At 35.5% G+C, this 21,063-nt stretch overlaps 1 long non-coding RNA gene across 2 annotated transcripts in view; it reads right to left on the minus strand.

Annotated features, from left to right (window-relative positions):
• Nucleotides 1-21,063, minus strand: part of LOC105473362 (uncharacterized) — a 78,675-nt gene that overhangs the window by 560 nt on the left and 57,052 nt on the right. The gene's annotated exons all lie outside the window — the stretch shown is intronic.

Below are 21,063 nucleotides of genomic sequence, written 5' to 3' on the forward strand. Positions count from 1 at the left end.
GTATTGTTCTTTCAAATTTATGTTCCTTTAAAAATTAAATATGCTGTTTTATAAAATTTCATTATCTCTGAATTTCATTTCATGATTTAAAAAAAGAAACAATACAAAGTATTGTTTTTAAAAGAGTGCACTGGATATGACAGAGTTGAAGGTCACTTGTAGAGATGAAGAATGTTTGCAAGGAAAATAGACTCACCTCTCACTTCCTGATTGGATATACCCTTATGTAGCATATTAGTTGATCCACATTGTGTATGTAGGTAAACAGTGGGGGAGAAGTTAGAATGAAATAGTGAGAGAGAAAAGGCTGGCCTGCACTCTTATCATTTGAAGTGGCAAGAATTTAAGTCTCACTGAGTTTCATTGAGAGGGAGCACCATAGAAAATAACCAAAGAGGCTGCCTGACAAAGAGGGAAGCCCCAGCCCCAGCTTGGGTGTGCCACTGGGATCCAAGACTGATGGGACTTGGATGAAGTCTTGCAGGAGCACATCTCCCATGTCAGGGATGATTCAGTAGTGACTCTGCCCTGGAGCCAGGGTTGGGTGCCCCCTATACAGAAGTCATCAACTATAAAGGGAAGACTGCAATAGTGTGACTTAAACTGGAGATATTTCTCCTTCACCCATCCTTTACACCTTGCCTTAATACCCCAAGGGATAGAGTAGCACAAAAAAAAAAAAAAAGGAGGAAGAAAAATGATAGGTTCTGTTCCCTTTCTTAGCAAGAATCTCTACCTGGCCAAGGGTGAATTAGAGGCTATGCAGTGCTTTGAGCTGGATGTGAGATAGAATCCTTAAAGTGAACTTTGTACACCTGAAAGGGACTGAAAATCAATGAGATCTGTCCAAATTCTACATAATGGATGAATATGGGCATGTCAAGTAAGCATGTTTGAAGTCAATTATTGGAGAAAATTAAGATCTTTTAAATCTATATATCACTGAGTTCATATTGCCGAATATACTGATTAAGATAGGTAGATAAATTTCTATTACATTAACGGTTCTGTAACTTGGGGTTAGAAAATATTTATCTTTTTAAAAAAAATTGAATAAGGAAGATTCTATGTGCACTGAGACAGAACTATGATCTTACATGAATATGGACAGAATCAGAGCCCAATATTCAAAGTTGTCCTTGAACAATTATGGTAAAAGATGCTCTTCCCTGCCTGCCTTATTTGGTTTGAGCTTTTAAGTCAACTGTGAATAAGCTTTACCAGTGAGAGTATCAGGGTTTCTACAAAGTTCAGAGCTGTTAACCTTGGGTTGTAAAACCAGGAAAAATAAATCTCCAGATGTCCTCTGGATGGCAAGCTTCCACGATATCATCACCAATTTCAGATCCCAGGAGACTATATTGTACAATCTGCCTTCATTTTCTGATTTTACAGCTAAACTCGGGTCTTCCCACAAGGATTAATTACACCTGAAATTTTTTAAAGCCATAAAAGGAGACTATAAGAATATTTAAATTTGATGGGATCCCAGATTGCCTCTTGTAATTTCTTTCTCAGTTCACTATGCTGACTTGGTGAGAAGTTTTGGGCAGTACAGCAACACTTGTCATATAGGGCCCATCACCACAGTGCTATGTGAATAGAACTTGTCTTAGGTTATCAGCAGCCCTTTGGTGAAAGATATTAATAAAAGGAGGAGCTTCATCTTTGGCACCTGAGGCAGAAGTTTTTTAAGGGGTCAGATGGCAACAAATTATCTTCTGTGGTATTCCTTTCCACCAAAAACTCAAGTAACCTTTGCACTCCAAATGGTAGAGGTGCAGGCTGGCTGAAATTCACAAAGCCTGGAGATTTCTCCTATTCTCCTTATCCCACACATCTCCCTAGGACCACTATGAATGCAAATAGGGGTCTGGAACAATCCTGAAAGGGATTTAATACATGGAAAAGGATTGCTTACTCAGCCCGTGACATCCACATGAAGGATAGTAGTAAGTAAAAAGAAACAAGTGCTATAATGTAGAATGGAGGTTCTCAAAATGTGTTCCTCAGACCAGTAGTATCAATATCACCTTGGAACTTACTAGAAATGCAAATTCTCATCCTCTTATCCCCAGATATAACAAATCAGAAACCCAGCCAAAGATCCAGAAATCTCTGTTCTAAGAAGCCCTCCAGGTGATTGTGTCACATGCTAACATTTGAAAATCATTGATCTATGATGCCGGTTATCATTATAGAGAGATGAGGAGACTTTCCCTCAGATTTATCCAAGAGGTCCCAGTCAGCAACCTGCGACTTAGTGTGGCAGGCTGTATTTTGCAAAGATGGCTGGAACAATCTCTCTCATTCCACATGCTCTTCTTACCAGGAACAATCTCTCTCATTCCACACACTCTTCTCACCATGATATTGACAACCCTTCCATCAGAAAAGCACATCTATGTCCTCTACCCCTGAATCTGGACAGACTTTTTTTTCAATGTTAACCAAGAGAATGTGGCAGAAATGATGCTGTGAGACTTCTACAGCTCAGTAACAAAATACAATTTAGTTTCTGTCTTCCTTGCTGAAATACTTGTTCCTGAAGCCTTCAACCACAATGTAAGAAATTGGAGTCCCTGAAGCTTCCACATTGTGAGGAAGCCCAAAGTCACCCATGAGAAGAAACCACATGAAGAGACCCCGACACTACACAGAGAGATGCTGGTCCAGAACCCAGGTGCTCCAAACCATCATTTCACTGCAACTGCATGAGAAAACATGAACCAGACCCAATCATATGGGTCTTTCTCAAATTCCTGACCCACAGAATCTGAGACAGATAACAAAAACAGGGTCTTGTTTTAAGTCACTATGAGTAGATAGCTGAATGTATGGTATTCTGTTGACCTAACTTTGTTTTTTTCTCCCAAATATTGTCAGTTATCCAATGTCATATATGAAATATTCCACCTTCTATTTGTTCTTTTTAAAAGCCACACTTACTAGGTCAAATATGTTCATATTCTTGTGTCTATTTCTGGACTTTTTCCTTTAAACTACTGATCTGTCTCCCTAGTTCTGTACCTTTTCTACACTATTTTAATTACAGCTGTATACTATATTTTAATAATGAGTAGGACTCTTCTCATCCTGAATTGCCATTTCAATAGTGTTATCTCTAGTCTGCTGGATGAATTTTAGAACAATTTACAAGGTCTGAAGATAAACAAAAAAGATTACTGATTAGCTTGTTTTACAACAGTAAGATGTCTCACAGAACTTGATATATTTATTCATATCTATTTCTTCACATACTTCTTTCAAAGAATTTCTTTCATGATATTCAGTAATTCTTGAGTTTCATTCTTTCTATGCTTCTAAGGATTTCTTCATAAATTTATTCTTAAGCATTTTCTACTTCTGTTGCAAGTGTTATTAGATTGTATCTTTTTTTCTCAAATACGCATACATACATATTTTCTAATAGGCATATTGCGAAAGCATTCTCTCAAATAAACTGAATATATTTAGTTTCCAAGTAGATGATTATGTCTTCAGCAAATAATTATAATATTGCTGCCTCCTTTCTAATATTTATACCTCGTTTCATTATCTTGCCTCGTTTCATTGGCTCAAGGTTTCAGAAAAATGTTCATGATTTTTATATATTTAAAAAATGAAGGTTGTTATATTTATTTAAAACTCTCTTAGAAACAACCACACCATACCAACTTTCATAATGAGGAAAGGCAACAAAAAAACCCACATCAAAAATATCCAGTAGCAGTCCTTGGTGGAAGAAAAGTCAGCCAACGACAACAACAAAAATTTAGAGTCAAATTGATGTAAAAAATTAGATAGGATGTCACATCCACAAATAACTACAGTATAAAACTCCATGTTAAATGTCTTCAAAGAAGCTCAAGCAAAATTATATAAGAAGAAAGGAGAAATAATTTCTGACTAAGGGGGATGGGAGTAACCTTCAAGTGAGAGTTTGAAGTATGGGTAAGATTCCAACCTATGAAGATACTACAGCAACAAAGCTGGAAAGAAACAAGACACAGTCAGGAAAACAATGAGTTCCTTAGGTTTTGGACAGATTGGAAAGTGATAATAGAAGAAATTGAAAAAATAACCTAGAGAATGCAGGAATGCCAGGCTAACAACACAAATAACATGAGTAATTTACATGAAATGAGAACTGGCCATGTGCCTGCCAGGCACTGTCTCAAGAGCTTCACTTATATTATCTCTAAAACAAGAGCTGCAAGCCTAGACTATATGTTTTAGGTCATAGCAGTCTATGTCAATTTTTCAACAAAAAGATAACATGACCAAAACAAGCGTTAAGGAGAATAATTGGATAACAACTTTCAGGACTGAAGAAAAGAGAATCCACTCACCACAAACACATTTAAGAGGCTTGTTATAAAGATGCAATCCAAGTCATATAAAGCTTTCACTCTGTAACCTCTGGCCCCATTTCATACTCTCCCCACTACACATCCTAAACTGATCTAACTACCCTAAACTGATCTGAAAGTATGCAGTACCCCTTCCAAAGCCTGTGCCCTTTCACATCCCATTTTTTATTTATGCCTGTAAGGCTCACTCCATGCTTGTCCTTTCATTTGTCAATCTTAACACATTCCAGGCTTAGTTAGTTATTTCTTTCTGCAAACAGTGCTTTTTCCAGATCCCAATGAGAGTAGTTACCATGCTATGTTTTAATTGAAAGTTTACAATTGTTCTTGCCTACAAATTGTGAGTTATTTGGGGGAAGTACCTGTGTTCTACTTATATTTACATTCCCAAAATCAGGTACAATATCTCAGCAGACCTCCAGTGAACACATGCATGAAATAAATACCAAGATGGACAAAAGGACCATGGACTATCAGGGAAAATCCAAAACTGAATGCTACGCACTTGTAGTGCACAAAACCACACTTTTGTGATGACCTTTAGCAATGGTCATCAACATCTTCTGTTTTTGTCTATGCAGTTTCTCTCACCTCCTTTTAGCAATAGGCCTATCACGTGGACCCCCAGGGCTGAGCAGGTGATCCAAGATGGGAAAGTGATTGCTTCAAGGGTGGGAAGGCACATAGTTCAGGCTGAGCCAATTGGAATCCTTCCCTGAAAATGACTCTCACTGTAGCTGTGGAGATTTCTTACCTCTTGGTGATCAAGTTGAAAAAATGTGGATTACTACAATTTGGGCTTCATGAGAACAAAAACATTCTTAGTCTCATTTATAGCAAGACAGTGATGGGCACAAAATAAGCTCTTAAGAATATATGTCAGATGAATGAATCCAAAACTTCAAGCAGCTATATTCTCAGAAACAGAGTTTTGGCCACTGGCAAATAAGAGTCCTAATAAATTGATAGATAAATCAATTTAGGAGTTTCATTGCATTAGTACAGTCTTTTCCAAAATGTGCCAAGAAAAAAAAATACAGAAAATGTTTTAAAATAATTGCCATCTACTATTACTATCACATTTTAATAAGAAGAAACTAGGGAGGACTAACCTCAGAATAAAGAACCATTCTCTGCATTTAATTTATTTGACTTTGTGAAAATTTTATTGTCATTGATTCTTTTATTTCTTTGCTATCTGGCAAAATTTAGATTGGACTTGACCAATTTGTGAAACTAGGGTATAAGGGAGTAAAATAGGTTGAATAATGGCTCCCCAAAAGATATGTCCAAGTCCTAGCCCTCAGTATCTTATTTGGAAAAAGCATCTTAGTAAATGTAATTAGGTTAAGGATTACAAGATAAGGTCATCCAGATTTAGGGTGGGCCCTAAATCCAGTAATAAGTATCCTTATAAGAAGAAGGGAGAGGGAGAATTGAGTCACTGAGTCACAGATGGGAAGGCCATGTGAAGGCAGAGACTGAATTAGAGTTATGTGTATGCAGTATAAACCAAGGAACATCAAGGATTGCCCGAAGCCACCAGAAGCTAGGAGAAAGGGCTGGGATGCATCCCCCCTTAGAGCCTCCAGAAGAAATCAACCCCACTGATACTTTGATTTCAAACTTCTAGGCTCTAAAATTCTTAGAGAATATATTTTTATTGTCTTGAACCACCAAGTTAGTACTAATTTATTACAGGAACCTTAAGAAACTAATACATGGGGTTATTCAAATTGAAGAGTGAGAAAAAAAACAGCATCATGAAAATGTAAGAAATTGTAGGAATATATAGTCTGAGAAAGGCCATTGTATTTGGTATTTTATGTCAGAAGAAGAATATCAAAGTGGCAATTCTCTCAACTTTACATTTCCTTTAGCTGAGAGCTGGTAATCATACATAGCCATAAGCTACATTTTTAATCAAACTTGTTTGATGAAATTTATACCTGATCCAGAAGCCACAATGATGAAATTTTCTATTATTTTCCTTTTAAAATCTCACTGATACAAAATTGTGATCATATGGAAAGTAACTTCATATTTTTTCTGTGCCTATATTATCTATAACTCACATTAGTATCTGTAATGTTTTATTACACGTCTGTTCCAATAAATGAATGACCATGAATGAAAGTAAAATTCAAGCCCATTGATGCAGACTACTTATGTGCCATGGTTAGATCATGAAGTGACCTACATCATCAATCATAATCATGTATACATTTTTGTTATAGACAAAAATTTAAAATTAATACTAATCTTAAAGTTTGTCTTAATATGCGGAAATAAATGAGTATATGTGACTCCAGGTCTCTGTAAGATAAGTGCAATATTTTGTTCTAACATTTTCCCATCAAACATAGTAAAAAGCTTGGGCTGTTGTTGTTCTGCAATCTGACATTTAAGCTTATGTTTTTAAAATTTTTATGTTTCTCATGTTTCTGATTCATTATATTGTGCAACGAAAGCATCTCTGTTTCACTTAGCATTCTGTTGAATCTGCAGAGATCTTGCTACTTTAAATGTATATGCACTGTTCTTCCAGCATAAAAATCAGTCATTAAGTTGGAATGATGGAGCAGCGATTTCTGGGTTTTATAGAGATTAACAAGGCTTACTTCTACCTACAGAGACCATCTAACTGACAGACTGCACATTGATGACCAAATAAGAGATTGACAGATGCAAGGAACTCTCACGTGCTGTCAGACATCCATTGAATTTTTCCAAATATAGTAAATGATCTTTGGCTTTTTCAGAGGCTGTTGAGTAAAGCTACCATCCATTAATTACTAAAGGCACTAGGAAAAGTCCTTAACCAAGATGTGGATGGATAGTTATTTAGGAAACCAAAGGCTAGAAAGGGAGGTATTTAGTATTAATGAGGTTATGGAGTAACTTGATTCATTACAGCTACTAGCTGAAATTGAATGGAACAATCAAAGTTCATTACTAGGCCTGATTTGCTGAGCAGGAAAGAGTAAAGATACTGTGTATATGAACCTGTTTCCTATACCTTCATTTCTGCTCTTCTTTTTTTAAGATTTCTTGTCACTAAACATTATTCACTTCCTATTTTGTTTTCTTAGGACAGCAATGTACACTGAAATTCAAAAAGAAATCATTTATGGAGTATATAGTAAAATCAGAAAACTATAATTGCTCATATGAACAATTTCTTTAACACAATCTTACTTAAAAAAAAAAAACTAGCATTACCTTAAAATCCGTTCAGACACAAAATGCAAAAATACCCATGAAGTTAGGTTGCTGTTTACTTTTCATGGCCAATACCATTAAAACGAAATTTGAAGAATTCAATTTATGTAAATTTTTTCCATTAAATTATTCATAATAAGAAATTCTCTCAACCTTTCTAAAGTGAAATGAATGCAAATTTAATTCATTAGATGACTAGACTGGTATAAAACCTTAGAGGAAATGTAAATGGTAATTGAAAATATAGAAATGATATTTGTTTGGTGACACAACAAATCAATCAGCATGAATTGTCAAGGTACAAAAATATTACTAGAATGTTTCTGTGTTTTCCCTTAAAAGGCATTTTTTTTCTCTTTAAGGCACATATCTTACAGGAGAATAAATGAAGTAGAAATTGTAGGTTCAATTGATCTGAATGCCATGAACCTTGCAAGACCACCATATTCCCTCCTCTCAGAAGAGGCCCCTAAAGAAGGCACTGTTGATGACAGGAGACCTGACTTTTATCTTTGCTTCTCCTAATAATTCTGTGACTTTGGCTAAGTCACGAGACATCTGTAAACATCAGTCCCCTCATCTATATTAAATGGAGTTTAAATACTATACATGTAAAATGCTGGTCCTACATCTACCAAAAGGATTTCATAAGAATAAAGTGAAATAATGGGTTGACAATGCTCAGTAAATCATAAAATACTACAGAGCTGGCATGCTTTAGTAACTACACATGAATTCCAGGCTGCTACCCTAAAAGTTTCATAGAATTGAACACAAAATCTACCCAGTCTTTCCTTGGTTGCCCTTATTCACTAGATTTCTGGAAAGCATAAAGCTCACTAACACTCAAATGCCTTCTAAGTCTTTGTATAGTCTAATTTAATCACTATGACAAACCAGAGTGATAAATTTTCCTATCTACATCTTACAAATGAAGAAAAAGACTCACATTGACTAAATTGCCTAATGTCATTTAGTAGGATAGAAGAGATGACATGTAAACCCAGCTTTGTCTTGTTACAATACCTCAACTTTTTCCAGCTAAATTTATAGCCCATCCAAATTTTTCCTTTTGGCGAAAGCGCATATTCAGAAGTGAAATGTTAACATAACCACAATCCTCTTCCATATTCAAAGGTAGCTGCTTAGTTTCCAAATTGTGAGTCTCCAACCATTTCTGAGCGCCAATCACCCGTATCCCAGGAATTCAGGTGTCACTGCTGCCATGCAGTGAATTCCAAGGCATTGATATGCCATGGGCACATTTCCATCTGTCCTTTTAAACTCTTGCTGAAGACACCAAACAAAGCTGCCTCATGAGCCCAAATTTATCTAAATCATCATAAGCCCTGAAAACAAAGCTGTGGGATCTCAAACTACACTATTGCCATGATGATTTGGTAAGGGCAGTTGAAGACGAGCAAACAGTTATTGAACGAAGTGGTAGAAAAGTATATAATGAATTAGGAACCTGAGCTGGCTCTAACCCACGTGCCTCCCATCACTGGCAAGTAGGTCATGTATGGGGAACACCTAATGCAAAGAAGGCACTAATAAATGATCATTTGCATAGAATTAAAAAGTGAAAAAGACACAATTCTTTCGTTCTAATGATGTCTACAAAGCTTTCAGAGATTCAGGACTATTGCTGCTGTAGCACAGGAGAATATATATATAGAGAAAAATTATTTTGTTTCCTTGGCCAGGAGTAGGATGAAGAGAAATGATCTCAAAGGAGAAAAAGTATAAGCAAATATGGATTTTAATCCCAATTTAAGTTTTGTCTTATAGGGTCTATTTTTTCTTCAAAAACATATCCATGTATTCAGCACTAGGTAAACATTATGTGTCATTGATATTGTTTGTTTGTTTTGTTTTATATTGTTGTCATGGGATAATTTTGTTTCAAATATCTTGTAGAGATCCACGCAAATGTAAAACACTGAATACTTCATTACAAAGTCATTGAAACCTTATCATTAGACTTGTTACTCAGCAATTGAGTGAGCCAGCACTTCAAAATATCTAGAAAACCAAATTCGTGACCTCAGAAAAAAGCAATAATTGTTTTGCAGATTAAAATCCTTTTCCTCACTCCAGCCAGTAACTTAATTTTCAAATGTAAATGTGGTGTGCAATCTGAGTAACCCAAAGGAGGAATTACCCATCATTTTGCCTTAGTGCCAGCAAAATATCTCTAGTTGACAGTTATTAATTTCTAGTCAAATTATCCTGGAATAGGGTCAAAGAGAACTAATGGTTTTATTTTACATTCTACGAAGTGCTGTGTTTCAGTATTCAAAATGCAGTGCTCTGGAAAGAGAACTGCAGCAGAATGTAAGACACCTTCGTGCCCTCTCTAAAAAATGTTAGCCAGATTAGTAAGTATATTAACCCTTTACCATTTCTAAGGCACGCTCCCACAAACTATAATAAAATTATCCAGCTATTTATTCTTGATCTTCATTGAGTAAAATGTACAAAATTTTAACTTTCCTAAAAATATAAATATCTAATTATATATCACTGACCAAAGATTAAAAGGGTTGTTATTGTTTTCATTAACTTTGCAGTTTGTGTTTTACTTTTAAGTTGGAATTTTAGCATACTAAACATGCATATGGAAGTTAAGGAGATCTAAAGTATTAGTTATTTAAAGCTCATTTTCCCCCTCAGTTCCCAATTAGATGATCCATGTGATATGGGTTGTACCATAATAAAATTAATTATTCAACTCACATGTAATCCTTTTAATTGGCTCACAGAAGTTTAAACAAATTTTGTTTTATGTTATGGCATGCAAATAATGCAAGTAATTTGCTTTTGAATTTTACAAAATCCCAGTACAAATCCAGGTACATAAGTTAAATAAGTATATGGAAAACGTTCGAATTTGATCTTCGCAGGTATAATATAACCAATGGCATGGTACAGTGGAAACAGCAGGAGATTTCAATTAAAAAAATTTAATATCCCTGTTCTAGCTCTGTTAATTTCACCTTGGGCAAGTCACTGTCTCTCTCTGAAGCTAGGTTCCCTCTCTAAAATTTGTTTGAAAATAAGATTTATTATTAAGAAATAGCTACAAACTTTATTGTAGCATTTAAAAGAAATATCTAGAAAAGTGCCTTTGCTAACTGTGATGCACTCAAAAGATGATACTTTTAACAGCTTTATTGTCATGTAATTCATATGCAGTATAATTTACCCATTTAATGTGTACACTTCAATGTTTTTAGTATATTCGCAGGATTGTGCAACAATCACCACAACCTACTTTTGAACATTTTGTGTCCCGCTAAAAGTAACCAATACCCATTAACAATCCCTCTCAACACACTCCCCCACCCTCATCTCAAGGTAACCACTAGTCTACTTTCTATCTTTATAGATTTGTCTATTCTGGACATTTCATAGAAATGGAATCATATATATATACATAACATGTAATCTTTTGTGACTATATTCCCTCATTTAATTTAATGTGGAAAAGGTTTATCTATATTATAGCATGTATCAGTATTTCATTCCTCCTATTGCCAAATAATATCCCACTGTATGGATGTACTATATGTTATTTATCCACTCGTCAGGTAATAGACATTTGAATTGTTTCTGGTTTTTGACTATTATGAATAACACTGCTATGAGCATTCATGTACAAGTTCTTGTGTGGATATGTGTTTTCATTTTTCAGGTGTGTGCCAGGAGTGTGACTGCTGGGTTCTATGATAACTCTATGTTTAGCACTTTAAGGAACCGCCAAATCATTTTTCAAAGTGGTTGTGCCATCATACATTCACTAGCAATTTTCAAGAATATCAATTTTTCCATACTTTTGCCATCATTCGTTATTGTCTATCTTTTACATTATAACCATCCTTGTGGATTTTAAGGGGTATCTCATTGTAGTTTAATTTCCATTTCCTTAATAACTGATGATGCTTATTAATCATTTATATAGCTTCTTGGGAGAAATGTCCAACACTTTACCCATTTTAATGGGTTATTTGTTATATTGTCATTGGATTGTAAGTGATATTTATGTAATTGGGATACAAGTTCCTTATCAGATGTGTGGTTTGATAACATTTTCTTTCATTGTGTGGATTCTTTTAACTTCCTGATGTTATTATTCATACCACAATGTTTTACTTTGAATGAAGTTCAATTTATCTTTTTTTTCTTTGGTTGCTTGTACCTTGGTATTCTATCTAAAAAGTCAATCATAAAGTCTAACTCCTAAGTTTTCTAAGAGTGTTATAGTTTTATCTTTTTACATTTGGGTTCAATTTTATTGTTATGTCAATTTAACGTGTCTAAGCCAATGCATTAATTCTAAGCCAATGAATACATACATGTTCATTAAAGAAAAATCAGAAAATATGTATATGAAAATATAATAAAACAAAATACAACCCAAAACAACTACTTCTAGCATGCTGGTTTATACTTCCAAACCCTATTTTCTGTATGTGTATTCTAATTTTTGTGTATATATATGTACATGTATGCATGTATACATTTTAGTGGGATTACATAATGCACACAGTTCTGTAGACAGGTTTTTTTCTTTGATATATTGTAAACATATTTGCATATCAGATTTTTGGACTTGGCTTTTCTGAACTTCAAGTGTTTTAGCTGCATGAGAGCAAGTAGTTGTGATAATCAAAAGAAATAATGTTATAAACGCATTTTGTAAGACTTCATCTATAGAGTAAATTAGCTTTATTCTATTATTGTATTAAATTAGTCTTTCTTGTTAAAATACTTTCTCCAAATACTCTATAAAATCCCTTATCACATTAGAATATTAAACTAGTAAGTTTTTGAAATACCTATGTCTTCTAAATTCTTCAGGACTAGCAGTCTACATAGCTTTGGGTCCCCGGGGCCTGTCACAATTCCTGGGCCAAAATAGTGATGAATAATTGTTGGAATTAATATGTATTATCAACACCTCTGAATATTTTAGAAACGGTACACTGTTGTTCTTTGATCACTGATTAAATTATCGAAAGCTTGATGAATATATGTTTATGACTATTATATCTTCCTGATAGATTGACTATTTTATAAAATGTTCCTCTTTATCATTAGAAATAATTTTGTTTTAAAGTCTACTTTATCTAATATTAGCACAGCCACTTCAGCTCTTTCATTGTTACTTTTTGCACAGTATATATTTTCCTATCTGTTACATACAAAGTAAGCCCCTTCAACCAGAACTATGAAGCCCTTCATCCTCATGGCTTGCCTTCCCTTTGGGCAGAACCTTAGCACCATTGCAACAGAGCTGGGAATGGTGGTCTCTAGTTTTCTCTGATTGCCACTCCTAGTGTGGAACCTCTGTCATCCAAAAGAGCTGGACTGGCAAGCAAAGCTTTGTCCAGAAGCAGGAAAAAGACAGAGAGTTCCTGTTTGCACATTATTCACCTGACTCATTGAGTTCCCTTTAAGTGTGAGGAAACAAATACTGGAGTCAGGTCTAGGAGAGTGGTCGAATCAACGGATAGGCATCAATTACATGGCCAGCCAGCTGATAAGGTCCTAAAATTTCATTAGTTTTGAAATAAAGCAACACTGCTTTTGAAATTTTTTACCTTATGAATGTTATGTTGAGATTTCGGCATTATGTGTATGAATCAGAAAGTATTATGAATGATTTTAAAATACTTGAAAGAAAAAGGAAAAAGAAAAGAAGTTGGTGTTAACCCTCACCATTAAGATTATCTCTATCTTTGGTTGTTTTGACCATACTATTTAGAAAACTGATAGTAATGAAAATGTTTCTTGCTCAAAGTTATGCAAATGATTTCTGTTCATACAAATGCAAATAGACTTTGTCCAAAGGAAAATATAAATTGTTGAAAGTTAAATTCTCCTTTTAACCAGTTGTAACATCTTACTGGTTCTCATTAATTAAAAAGTTAAATAAAATTTTTGACATATATTCATTTCATATTTGTAGGAGTCATAATTTTCTCTTTTTAAAAATATTATCCATTAACAAAAATATTGAACATTATTTGGGCAGCATTATTGCTGTTACCCTGATCTTTCTGTCCTTTATTAGTTTCCTCTCCCTTCTTAACCTTTCTTTCCTCTTCACTGAGCTTAATCTGCAGGGCAAGAAATAAACAATAGCAGACACATTGAACATAGATGATGCACAAGGGAAACAATGGAGATCATCATCAGAATACTGTCATGTCAAGAAGAAGGCATATTACTGAGAAGAATGTTGCTAAAATTTTTAATGTCATACACTAAAGGTACACACACCCAAGAGATAGGTATGCTACTTTATCAGAAAGTAGGTAGATAGATAGATAGATAGATAGATAGATAGATAGATAGATCTCATAGAACTTGTAATCTTTGTGGTTCTAGATATCACAAAGCTCATATTTTAAAATATTAATATTGAAATTTTAAATTTAAAATTAACTGGAAAAGTTTTAAAATTAACTGGAAAAATATCCATAAACTGTTACCCTTGCAGTTATTATAAATTTTCAACCTCTTAAATAATGTCCTTATCATTTATTCTTTTTTAGGCCTCAACCATGTCTATGTCTGGTCCTGGAACATTTTTCTCTGATTTTCTTAACCAACAATTCAGTGATAATAAGCATTCAAGCAGCATGAAGGATTTAATCAACACTTGCATAAATGCATCAGAAAACAAACTGTATAAGCAGAGATAAACTGTAAGCAAATATGTACTGTCTTTGTAAGCCATAATTTGTTTGAAAGTAAGTTAGTTCTGGAATAGAGCGTAAAGTAGTTATTTTAACCTTAAGTGAAAGCAACTTGTCTCCACCACTTACCAAGATGAATCTTAACAGAATAAGCATGTTTACACCTATTTTAATGTAGCAAGAATCTTTACAAAGAGAAATCAGATCAGTGAAGTAAATCATCAAATACATTAGATTATTAGATGATCCAAAATCATCTCTATCTTTTCCAACAGTTAAATTAATTTGTTTCCTTGCCTTGGCATTTATGAATGTTAATTTAATCACACAAACTTAGACTTCCTGTGAGAGAATTTGAAACCACATTGTGAACATGATTTTCACATAGGGTTTGTTCCTTTTTCCCAAATTAGAAAATAAAATTTAAAAACTGCATGCTTGTATTAGACCCTAGGCAAAATCAGCATAGGCCTGCCATCTCCCGTTACATTGATTCAGGACTCTGGGGAACCATGTCACCATCTGGACGGGAGAGCATATGGTCAGAGGGAGGCCTGGGAGAGTGTCCTCAAGAAGACCCCAGCTGGCTGAGCAGCCACCTGTTACTGAGATGAGCGAGGGCAAAATAGATCATATTCATCACAATCCATCTGCTTATAATCTCCAAATATTCAGTCCTGTCATGGCAGGGTACAGCTTCAACAGGAGAGGACCGACTCAGAGAGACCAAGACCACAAGTCCAGCTAAGCAGAAGACATGTGGAAGATCCTCTATGATGAGAAATAGACAAGGAGGGAAATCTGAAAAGGTCAAGAAGGCAGGGGTAGCAGGCTCGGAGCAGCAGAAAGGCAGTGATTATCTATGGCGCAGGAGCCTAGTGAAATCATAAGAATAGCATTGATGAACAGGGTTGGAGGTTTCAGACTCTAAGAAGAGTGGGATGTTTTAACAACCTGCTGAACACAACTGTCTCTGGATTCAGAAATGTTGATCGTGGCTTCAAGATGGGCATATACGCATGAATTAATTCAATTCCTGATTAAGGCATGGATATAGAATCTAGGATTCATTGATATTTTTCATGGCAAACAATAATAGTTAATAATAGTCAATAGGTACATCGCCCTTCATAAGTACTATGCATATATTTACTAATCTAATCCTCATTGAAACCCTATAAGATAGATACTATTATTATTCCCAATTTGAGGTTCAGAAACAAAATAGATAGAGGATTTTGGTAACTTGCCCCAATCATATAAGTAGTAGAGCTAGATTTGAAACCCAGCAGTCTGTACTCGTAAGCACTACTATTTGCCACTCCCATTCCTTTTACTTTCCAAGAGGCTGCAATGACTGAGCTCATCTCTTCCTATTTTACACTCTCATTTCCCTATCTAACCTGTTTTACCCTGATTTTCCCTGTCTCTTATATCATGAATATCAGATTGGATATTCATGTGGAACCTGAACAATGACTGCAAATAAATGAAATGTGCCCTGCCCCTCCTCCTCCGAATCCATTTGTTTAAGTTGAAATGAGGAACGACTCTTGTTTTAGGTTAAAGGGCAGGTTTGACTCTTGAGTGTCTAAACTGTGTAAAGGGTATGAGGGGTGTATGTGTGTGAATGTGTGTGTGTGTGTAAAGGGCAGAGGGTGGAATATGGAAGGTAGAAATTAGCGAACAGCTGAAGGTTGAAGGTAGAAGCTAGAAAGGCTGTGTTTAAGAGGAACTCCATGAGATTTACGATTTACACAGGCCTAGTAGACCCCAAGGGCTAAAATGTGGGACAGTTATGGAGGGGGCAACAGAATGGACTGAGATGCTCAGCATGGCACCAGCACCAGCGACAGTACTGAGACACTTCCGACAGTGACTCGTGAGCAGCTGACATCAGAGACAAAAGCAGATTAATGGGATTCTTCTTCAGACGTTATGAGAACCCTCCCAGAGATGCCTAGAAATAAACAGGGGAGATTTAAAATGGGAGAAGGAAAAAATTGACGTCCCACAGTTGTACAGAAAAGTGCTACAAAGCAGCAAAATGCAGGTATTAATGTTAATGTGGCTTCACTGCTTGCAGAGAATGGTGAGGCCTGCAGATATCCTAGTTTGCTGTATACAAAGCAGTAGGGAAGAGTAAGTGCAACACAACATAAACTATCCTGTTCGATCATGTCAAGCACAGCTGCTGACATATTCTACTAATAAAGGGCAACATAGACATTTTACCAGAATAGCTTATAATCTATTGGTGTCTTTTTTGTTGAGGTTTATTTTTGTAATCATTGCATAAATAATGAATTCTAGCCATATATTAAAGTTGCTGTCCTTTTTGTTAGGGAATTCTATCTCCTATTATGCAACTTTTTCGTGCATTTTTTTTCACTAGTATTGACATATGGTACCCAACCTTGTCACTCTAGACAAGGTTCAATTCAAGTCCTAAAAAATTCAACTGTGACCTTTTAATTGTCCCACTGAGCTTGTGCTTTCTTTGTTTGCCTAAAGTCAGACTCCAAGGATCAGGTGACATGGGATAAAAAACAGAATAAGCACTTTTGATCTAAGCTAATGTGACTGGACCATATGTAATAGCCCTGCTGTCCTCCCATTTTCTATTTTGCACTATCTTTTCTGGTCATCAGCTGTAACAGGCAATCTTGGGGGGAAGCAGCCTTTTAAAATTTCTCAAAAGGATGAAGTATGAGCAGATGTCCAAGAGAAAGATAAAATAACATTGCAAGTAAAATGTAGAGATTTATTGATTCATTTTAGCAAGCTGTAATAGAAAATGTTGAGAACCCTACAGTACAACACTAAAAGAGAAAAGTAAAAAGTCTTATTTTCATCCCATTGTGTTCAATAAATCATGTAGTTCCAGTTGCTTTCAACAAGTTTGTTTCTTTACTTTGAGTTGTCATTAGTGCCAAGTTCAATTCACCATATGCAAAATATTTTCTCCTATATATATTATTATATGTAGATAAACATATTATATATTAGTATTTACATGTTGATTTGTAGAATGTAACATTTCATGTTAAAATAAAGCTATTACACACAAAGCAATATAACTATGTATTAATATTTCTTTTTTAAAATTTTCATTTTGTAACAGTAATAGAATAATTACCCCAACAAAATAGAATTCCATGGGAAAAGGGATAATATGGAAACACAGTCCATATTTTTCTATTAAAAAAAGAAGTAGATGGCTGGTGTTGAAAAGATCAGCACTTTCTATACATGCTGACAGATGTACAACCAACAGGACATAGATAACCTGCTAACAGGAATTAAATATAAATATGCATTGAACACCTACTATGTACTAGGCACTATGAGGTTACTACAAGTAAAGTTTCTACTCTCTGATTAGTGAAGAAATAGACATGTAAACAACTAATTCAAATGCAAGACAGAATTGAATAACAATCAGTCCTGCTGGATGCGGTGGCTCACACCTATAATCCTAGCACTTTGGAAGGCTGAGACGGGCGGATCGCCTGAGGTCAGGAGTTCAATACCAGTCTGCTCAACATGGTGAAATCCTGTCTCTACTAAAAATACAAAAATTAGCTGGGCATGGTTGTGGGTGCCAGCTACTTGGAGGCTGTAATCCCAGTAATCCCAGCTACTTGGGAGACTGAAGGAGGAGAATCGCTTGAACCCGGGAGGCGGACGTTGCAGTGAGCCAAGATAGCGCCATTGCACTCCAGCCTGTGTGACATAGCAAGACTCCATCTCAAAAAAAAGAATCAGTCCTTTGGCATAATGAGATATCATGCCACACCTGTTAGGATGGCCACTATCAAAAAACAGAAAAATCACAGGTGCTGATGAGGATGTGGAAAAATTGAAACCCTTGTGAAGTATTTGTGGGATTATAAAATGGCACAGCTGCTATGGAAAACAGCATGGAGTCTTCTCAAAAATTAAAAATGGAACGACCATAAAATCCAATAAACCCATTTCTGGGTATATTTTCAAAAGCATTAAAAACAGGATCTCAAAGAGATATTTGAACATCCATGTCCATTGTACCATTATTCAGAATGTGAAAGCAACCTCAATGTCTATCAATTGATAAACTGATACAGAAAATATAGTATGGACATACAACGGAATACTACTTAGCCTTATTTAAAAAAGGAAAATTCTGTCATATGCCACAACATGAATGAACCTTGAAGATATTATGTTAAGTGAAATAAGGCAATAACATAAAGACAAATACTGCATATTTCTACTTACGTGGGGTATCTAAAGTAATCAAATTCATAGAAAAATAAGGTAGAATAATGGTTGCGAAGGGCTGGGGGAAAAGGGAAATGGAGAGTTGTTTTTCAGTGGGTATAAAGTTTATCATGCAAAATGAAACAGTTCTAGAGATCTGCTGTACAACGATGTACATATAGTTAACAATATTGTAATGTACACTTAAAAACTTTAAAAGAATAAGTTTATGTTATATGTTTTTTAGCATGATAAAACGTTTTCTCAAAAAAAAAGAAAAAGAAAAAGAAAAACAGTGCTTTGGCACATGAAGGGAAGGGTGAAGGGAAGAGTATTAATTCTAATTCAGAGGATTATAGCTTCAGAGCCATGGCAGCATTTGACCTGAGTTTTCAATAGTGAGTAAAATTTTCATGTACCAAAGGGGATGGAAAAGCATGAACAAAGACCCAAAGTGGAAGTTCATGGATTGTTTGAGGAATAAGCAGTCTGAGTGGCTGAAACATAGGCTACGGAGGGATTAGCTCAGACCATTTATCAAACAAGTTCCTTGAAAAGACAATAACATCTTTTCCATTATCTGTAACAATTTACAGCTATTTTACCAGCACACAATGTTATTTTATGTCCTCATTCTAAAAATATTATCCATCATAGTTTATTTAGCACCCTTCCTAGAAAGTGTGAAAAGAAATAAAGATGGTAAATCCACTTAATCTTAACCTTTTTGCCTTTAAATTTTGAACAGCTGTTTTTCATGGCCTGACATAGGACAAAGCAACTCAACCCAATAAACATAAACATTGAAAATACTAGTGAGGAAAAAAAGTATATAGGAAGCTCATTATCTAGTTTCTGATATATATAAGCATACATTTTGGTATTGTCAAAATCTTTTACTCAAAGACAGTTATTGACCTTAATGACCCAATCTTATTCCTGTCTAATTTGACAATGATGCTGAGAATTTAAATAGAAAATTGGGAAGAAATTGCAAGAAAAGTAATGAATTTAAATTTGGACATGTTTGAGATGCCTGAGGGACATCAGCTGGAAATAATTAATCAATTAAATCAGGAGTTTTGAGCTCAGGAAAGAATTTGACTAGTAGGAAAACATAAGGAGGCATCAAACAAAAAGTGATTGTTTAATTTATGATTTTATATAATCACCCAGGGAGAATGTGTAAGAGAAAAGAGCTAATTCATGTAGAAAAAAAATAACAGGAAGCACAGTGAACGAGGGGTGGATAGGAGAAGATTCAGGTAAATTGAGAGACTGAAGGTGAGTCAGAAGTGACAAATACCCTGGAAGCAAAGAGATGGGGTAATAGATGAAGGAAAATGTGGGCAAGAGTATCAAATGCCACAGCAGCCATGGAGGAGGATAATAGAAATATACTATTGAACCTACCAATTATATGGCTACTTTGCTAGAAAAGAAAGACTGAGTAGACTAGTGAGTCAATTCAAGAGTGTATGTTCAAAAAATATAACAGACTTGATAACCTGAAACCCTCCCACAGCAAATCCTAAGATATCTGGCTGTGATTTAACATTCTTGAAATGCATTACTCAACTCAGAAAAAAAAACAAGTGAAATAATCAGGTGCCAAACAAGATTCCCCCAGACTACCATGTAATAACATGGAAATCCTCAAAACACCGTATAATGACATAAGCTGATGCTATAATTGGGAAAGTGAGGATGGGTCAAAGGGAGAGTAGCTAATCTTACTATTTTAGGACTTGACACACACAAGGAAAAAAGAATGTGTCTGGTCTATGTATGTGGAGACTTGCAACCAAGATACCCTCATAAACCCAGGATCTTAGGGTTACATGATCACTTAGGGGTATAATAGAAAAAATTTATTCACTAGTACAGGCAGATGGTAATTGACTTTAACTCTTCCTGAGCTCCAAGTGAGTAAACAACTAAGAAAGTTTATTAGAAACATCACACACCAAAAAATAGGCCTGTGCTAGTGTGTGGTGTTCAGAACCTCAGAGCCAATAAATTAATATAAAATAGCATAAAATAGGTTCAGGCTTTTGACATTCCGAGGACTCCTGAAATAAATGAGTGAATTGCAGTGACTCTCCCATATTCTGCAGCATTAGACCATTCTCTTTTTTTTTTTTTTTTTTTTTTGAGACAGAGTCTTGCTCTGTCACCCAGGCTGGAGTGCAGTGGCACAATCTTGGCTCACTGCAAGCTCCCCGTCCTGGATTCATGCCATTCTCCTGCCTCAGCCTCCCGAGTAGCTGGGACTACAGGCACCTGCCACCACGCCCGGCTAATTTTTTGTATTTTTTTTAATAGAGACGGGGTTTCACCATGCTAGACAGGATGGTCTCAATCTCCTGACCTCGTGATCCTCCCACCTCAGCCTCCCAAAGTGCTGGGATTACAAGCGTAAGCCACTGCGCCTGGCCTAGACCATTGTTTCTCTCTTCTCTCTCTCTCTCTCTCTCTCTCTTTCTCTCTCTCTCTCTCTCATACACGCACAAAGGTGA

This window comes from Macaca nemestrina, chromosome 10 (assembly GCF_043159975.1).
Source record: "Macaca nemestrina isolate mMacNem1 chromosome 10, mMacNem.hap1, whole genome shotgun sequence".
NCBI classification, from domain to species: domain Eukaryota; kingdom Metazoa; phylum Chordata; class Mammalia; order Primates; family Cercopithecidae; genus Macaca; species Macaca nemestrina.